The sequence below is a fragment of the Ursus arctos genome, unplaced genomic scaffold (assembly GCF_023065955.2).
Source record: "Ursus arctos isolate Adak ecotype North America unplaced genomic scaffold, UrsArc2.0 scaffold_36, whole genome shotgun sequence".
Taxonomy (NCBI): domain Eukaryota; kingdom Metazoa; phylum Chordata; class Mammalia; order Carnivora; family Ursidae; genus Ursus; species Ursus arctos.
Window position 1 is genome coordinate 5,415,112 of NW_026623050.1, and position 7,034 is coordinate 5,422,145.

At 40.5% G+C, this 7,034-nt stretch overlaps 1 non-coding gene across 1 annotated transcript; it reads right to left on the bottom strand.

Annotated features, from left to right (window-relative positions):
* Positions 1-1,041: 1,041 nt before the first annotated feature.
* On the bottom strand, positions 1,042-1,202 carry LOC113242088 (U1 spliceosomal RNA). The gene has a single exon (XR_003311796.2). It is a non-coding gene; the product is annotated as a U1 spliceosomal RNA (small nuclear RNA).
* Positions 1,203-7,034: the final 5,832 nt, after the last annotated feature.

The window sequence follows — 7,034 nt, forward strand, 5'->3', positions numbered from 1 at the left end:
ATTTTGCAACCTCATCTTCCAAATTGCTGACGTGAATATTCTTCATTAAACTCTGTTTTCCTTGTCCCGTCCCAAGGGCTCTTTGGATATCCTTACCTCTATGTTTGGCAGGTCTGAAAACGTGTCCATAATCCTCTTTCTTTGTTTTGTTTTAAATCTTTACTATCCATTAAGATGACTGATGGGGATGACAGGGTTAGAGGCTGCTTCAAAAGGATGGGCTATGACCATTCCCTGTGAGAACCAGCTATTTCTTTTGTGGGATTCTACCCTGGGAATGGGCTCCTTAAGGCTACTGGAGTTCCAGGTAAGGGGTGGGCTAGGTTTGCTGAAAGTTGTTTTTAATTTCTCATCATCAATTTTTTAAGAATCTAAGTCATGTCTTGCTCTATAGTTAATCTGCAGGGAAGTTTCACTAACTCCAAAATATCCTATCTACTCTTCCCCTATTTCCTTCATCTTCACTCAACATTTGTCTGGTACTCCCAACTCTCTTCTAAGACTCTTAGACATATTATTTCATTGGTTAGATTGGACACAGTTAGCTTGTAAATTTTGGGAGGGCACCCTCTGTCTTCCGCTTATCTGACATCCTGTGATACATTCTTTGTACCTTTCACAATGATCTAAATGAGAGAAGTTTATGATTGACTACTATGATAGTGATTTTCATACATCTCAGAGCAAATTCTTGTACAAACAGGTATCCAAATACTTACTGATGATCTGCAGAAACCATATCATTTATATATAAATGTTCCAATCACACTGCCCTACTTCAAGAAAACGTGGAGGCCGTGAAAGCAATTAAATAAAGGCACACAGAAAGAATCCTAAGTGGAGGCTCACTTATTCATCTCTCTTCACATTTTTGACAACTTCTAAATGTTCGAAAATCATGCTCTTTTCAGGGTCTCAACATTTTCTTTCTATGCTAATTCCAAGTACCTTTATATTTCAATTATGAGCAAACCACTTTCAAAGGATATGGATCCTAAAACTACGTTTTATTTTTATTTTTTTTTTATTATTTTTTTTAATCAGGGGAGAGCACAAACAGTCCCCCACTACCACAAATTATGCAGTCGAGTTTCCCACATTTGGGGAAATCGCAGGTGTCAGCACATCCTCAGTGCAATGGAAAGCCTCAGCCTGGGAAAACCACCTGCTTGATCATGGTGTCACCCCTGCCAGGTAAGTATTATAACTAGGTTTTAATAATCCTAACCTCTTGCACCTCCCACTCCATGATACGTTTCGTAGGTAAGCTTACCCAACTGCCAAATGGCCAATCCTTTACAAACCTAGCTTATCACCCCTGGTGCTGTCATCTTTTAACAGCTTCCTGGAAGTCTTTTAAACTCTAACAATCCTTTGTTTGGGATCCTTGGGGAGCACTTATCCTATCATAAGAATAGGTGGCCTTTCTTGGTCCATTTTGGCCTCTGATGCTACATCATCTTAGAAGGCCTTAGTAATAATAACCAGCACTCATATATGCTTACCACGTGCATAATCCTATTCTAAATGCTTTACCCGAATTAATGCATTGAAGTCCTTTTTAATTTTTCAGTCTTTCATCTGACTAGCCTCTGAGATAAACCTCCTCAGAAATACTTTGGGCAGTCCCACAAAACTCATCTGCCAGAAATTTTAGCACAAGCTAGAATTGGAAATATAAATGAGCCAAGTCCGTGGTTTGGTATGGCAGCCGTTGGCGATTAAAAAAAGAAAAAAAAATTAAAGAAATGCTATTTCTATTATAAAAACAATATTTTCTAAAGTTCCAAAGAGAAAAACAATTATGACACTCCCAACATATTTTGGTGGTTGGAAAGTAGAAAATGGCTTTTAAAAAATGGGCAAAATACATCTTGCAACCATATTACCAGTGGCTTTAAATGGAAAGAATGACGGGCCAACCTGGGTACAAGGCTAGCATTTCATCTCAAAACTTTTTCAGTTCTGTGGTCTCAAAACAGCTCCAGAAAAAGCATCCTCAGAACATGGTTCTAATACTAAATAAATACTACACATTTTAAGGTTTCAGATCTAGGGCCCAGGAAACACAGCATTAAGCAAATGGCAGAAGTCTTGCCTGCTGGGAGCTCTAGCAAGAGCATGTCAGTCCACAGTTCCTAGTGCCCACCACTAAAAGATGTGATTAACAGTATGCAGAAGCATCTTTGAACTGCTTTCCCGTAGCCTTCCCAGTTTTTTATGTTTCTCAATCAGTGAGACCTTGGCTTCATTTTCTCCCTTGACTTCTAAGACCCCACATTGTCCTGGGGTCTTCCTCCTTTCTAATAGCTTCCAGCCTGTATCTACTTGCTCCACCGCTTCCATATCCCTAAGAATTGGGTTTGAGGACTCTATTTTGTTAACATACAAGTTCCAGGCAAGCATGGAAACCTCCATTCATAATTTCTACTATTCCTGCTATGCAGATGACTTTCAAATCATCATTCCTGCCACAGATTCTCTCATGAACTTTAGTCCTAAATGTCTAACAGAAGTTAGACCTTTTCTCTTAGATTTTATTCAATCACTCTAAATCATGATTAACAGTGGATGCCATTTCTTTTATCATGAACCAAGAATTATGCTAAGCACTTTATTTCTCCTCTCATTACTGGTTTTATTTCATTAATGGGTGTTGTGGCTACAAATTCATACTTACTTTTGAGAAGGTTATATGGAAAAAATATGAATGTTTCCTTCAAATTGATTACTTTTCCCACACATTACTTTTGACATTAAAAAATCTTTATACACTATCATTGATCATAGAAACCTAAAATGAATATTAACTCATTTGCCTGTTGTCAGTAGTATGAATTCTCTGAGCCCTGGTGACATTCCAGCTGTTGCTGTCCCTCAGAAAATGGTGGGTTTTGGAAGTGGTCAAATGTAAAGGAGTTTCTCCCCCAGAAGTATGGAAGCACAGGAAGCAACATGTGGGAAACTGGATCTTTCTACAGGTAGTGGCTATGGTACTATGGCAAAATGAGTAGATTTTTACATTTCTGGCTTCTCCAGAAATCATTAGGATGGTGTGGTCCTGGCTGGAAGTGTTTATCTCCTTGAAGGTCTTAGCAGAACCTGGAGCCTCTCCAGGTTTGTGTCTACTAATCACAATATAAAATTCTGTCCTATTACTTAGGGAACTTACTCTGGCAAGCTGTCTGCTTCCCACAGGTGGCCCGTTGTATCTGTTGCAGGCTCCTCCACAGAAGCAGGGAGCTGGTCTCAACTCCTAGTTCTTGTTATCTCTCACCTAGACACAAGCACCCAGGCATATCCCTCCCCAGCTCCATTTAATATGCTGCATCTCTCCGTTTTCCCTTCCACCCAACAGGGCACTCTCAGTCTCGTTTATCAAAACTGTTTCCTGACCAGTCTTCTTATCCTCAGCCTCCTCTCCGTTCCAAATCATTTCATGTGCCAGAAACAGATTAACCTCCTTCCTTCATTCCAATTCACATCCCCAAAGTCTTTGGAGGCTCCCCAGTAAAATAAAGCACAAATTCTTAGTCTGGCATCATTTGCAATCTTCTCTAACCCCATCTCTTTACATTTAAAAATATTTATTGTCCCACCTTTATTTCAGCCACACTGGTGAGCTCATTGCTCCTAGATATGCAATATACTCCCTGCTCTACTCATACCTACTTCAGGTGCTGTTTATGAAAACATCTTTTTTGTCCTGCCATACTGAATTCTGTTAAGTGAGTGATGCCTTGGACTTCACACCCCATGGAATGAAGGTGAAACTCAGTTATTCCACAAGCCTTTAGGATAAACATCTTCTTTGCGCAATCACATTGGGCCTCCTGGCTCTGCTCTAGGAAGAGATGAAAGCCACTTAAATTGCTCTGCACACTTCTTCTTTGTTGTTGTAACTGGTCTGTCCTAAGGTCAAACTTACATAATCTATAGCATCAAATTCCCAAAGCTGTACCCATCACAAGTAAGGAAACAATCATTATCTTCAGACTTGACTTTCTGCCACCAGGACTCAGAGATGGTTAAACAGTTGGTGACCTTTATTCGGGTGTTAAAAGTTCTCATTTGCACTTGTGTTTTTATACAGTTTATAGGTCCTTTTGATGTAGACCCAGTCGCACTGGATATGCTTCTGGCCATGGGCTATTTCTATTCTCTGTGCCTGTTTCCATAGCTGCTAGACACCCAGACACAGAGTCAGCCTTATCCCAAATCCTGGCTGTTCAACACGGGCCTCATCATTGCTATCATTTTCCCTAAAACAAATATGTTTCCAAAAGCAGTTATTCTCCTTAAATTGCAAAGTAGATACAGGGACCAAATGAGAACACATTCTGTAAACTTTTTTATGTTAAGCTTCTCCCTTCTGTGGCTCAGGATGAATTCCAAGACCAGGATCTGATAGGTGTTTAGAGAAAAATCATGCGCCATTATTTTTATTCATAGAAAATAAACATCCCAGGCTGGTCTGGAATTATAAAGGCCTGTATCTGAAGCTCTGCTACATTTAGGGTAAGGGGACCAATAGCCGCACCCCTAGGACCAATTTGCTTTTACCTCTAGTCCCACAAAATGTCTTTCAGCATCTCCCAAGAGCACTGTTTAGACATTAGGAATTGTAGGCAAGGCTGTGATTTCATCAGATATTAGAACTAAAAGAAATAATAAAATTTACCTTACTATGTATGAAATTATTCATCTGTATACTTTAATTATTATGACTAATATTTCAGAAATGGGAAACGGAGGCTCAGAATACCAACTCTGAGTACTTACTGTATTCATGGAAATGGACAAACATTTACATTCATTCTCTCCTTTGAGCCTAATTAGCCTGTGATGATCAGAGATGGGGAAACTAAGAGATTAGGTGAAATTTCCCTGTGGTAACAGCTTTAGTAAGTGATAGAGCTCAGATTTGGGTCTGTTTTCTTTTTCAGCAGCTCCTTGAAAGCCCTTAGCCCAAGACTGACTGATTGGACTACGAAAGCCCAGCTGTGTTGCCTCAAGTTAAGACAAACTCTGAGGTGTAACACCCTCTGAGCACTCTCTGGGATCTGGTGGACTCTGGGACTCTTGCCTGAGCTCACAGCCTTGCTTGGAACCCCCCCCTGCAGTGCTAATAAGTGGTAAGGCCGGAACTCCCACACTGCTCTTCTCCCTTCAAGTCCAGGGTTCTCTCCACCAAAGAAGCCAGACACATCTGTTCTTTCAAACTTCAAAACATACCTAAAGAGTGACACAAATATAAATGTGTGGGGCACTTTCCAAGTCTCTCCTGACACCTTTCTGATCTCCTAATCTAAAAATGTTTGTCTGCTTAAGCTGCCAGATCCCAGTTACACAGTGGCACATTATAAGCTGTTTATTCTATTACAAATCCGTGCCTCATTACTAAACTCCTATATATCATTGATGTTATTTGGGGAACACTAGAAAGACAGGCTTTTGCTTGATGTTGCTCTTTGCACATAATGACGTGGTTTTTTGTTGTTGTTGCTGTTTGTTTTTTGTTTTTTTTTTCCCTCAGAACATCCTTACTTGGATCAGGCATTAGGTAGTAGACACGTGAGCCCTGGAGGAGAGAAAGCCCTACCCAGGCTCTGCAGCAAAATTGCAAGGAAGCTAAGAATTGTTTTCAGCTACTCTAGAGGTTTCTTTTACCATTATCATTGCACTTCTCACATTCTCCAAGTCAGATGTTCTGCTAATTCCTCTCCAAATCAATACACAACTGTGAATGGCTGGTAGCAGTTTTATGTGTATCTCTCCTAAACATCAAGGACTCCAGAGTCAGGGAGGTTAGGGTTCAAATCCTTGATCCACCATTTACTAACTGATTGTCTTCAAGACCCAATTCCCTCAGTTCTAGAAGAGAGACAGTGTCTACCTGACAGAGGGGTGAGAATTAAATGTTTAGCAAATATAAATTCTAATGAGCTTAGGTCCTGGCACAAAGCAGGATTTCAAATGTTAGTTCCATCTACTCCGTTCCCCATTTTCCCCTGTCCCCAAAACATCTGCATAGTAATCATAATCTTAAGCAGCAGAAGGAAAGCTCAGACAGTTGAGTTTTAGCAGCCACTTACTAGTCAAGGAAGATGTGGGAGTTCTCACATTCACACGACATAGATGTTTGTTTCCTTCATAGGTGGACCAGTCAGGGTGTGACTGTTAGTGCTGAACCGAGTGGCCTGTGCCTCATTCCTGAGGAGCGGGTTGGTTTATGTTCACCTCAGGCTCTCTGATGGCAAGAAGAAAACCAGGCCAACCTCTCTCCTCAGGTCTCCTTAGCAATAGAAGGATCACATAAGACTCCAAAGCCTCAGACAACCAAGAGAAGATCATCTTTAGGCCTACTTCGTGGTATATGTGTTCTGTGGGTGACCACATAAAAAATGTGAAGGCCTCTCCTTCCCAGGCAAAGATTATGAGCAGAAACAGAAGCAGGAAATCAGAACTCACAGTGAGTCACAGGGCATTTAACTTGTTTCTGCTTTTGATTTCTATGAACTTGGGGTAAAAGGGAGTTTTACTCTTTTCATCTGTTCCATTACAATAACTGCTTTGTTAACACACTTTTAAAGGTTCCATTTTAAGTCTGGGGCACTTCCTGGATGATGAGGATCCAGATATAATATACTTGGTTTTCTAAAATAAACCCAGAACAGGATTAGTAATTCCACTAATCCTGAGCAGGTCATGCTTTGGTAAAGAACATGGAGAGGGAAGCAGGTGTCACCACCACAGAGAGTTTCTTACACTCTGAATCTTACAAACCATAAGGAAACTATAGGGGGTGGGGAGGGGGCAAACTGAAAATGAATTCAAGTCAGTGTTCAGAATCAACCAACAGAGAACAGAAGCAACCTCAATAAACTGCAGTGCTGAGTTAGCAGGACTTGGGACTTACTTGATAGCTATAATTTCTCAAAACAGACATCCTAACTCAGTTGTCTATTTACAAATGTTCTTTGAGGTGACATAGGTGAGAGGGTGAGAGAGAAAATGTTGGAGACACAAGTGCC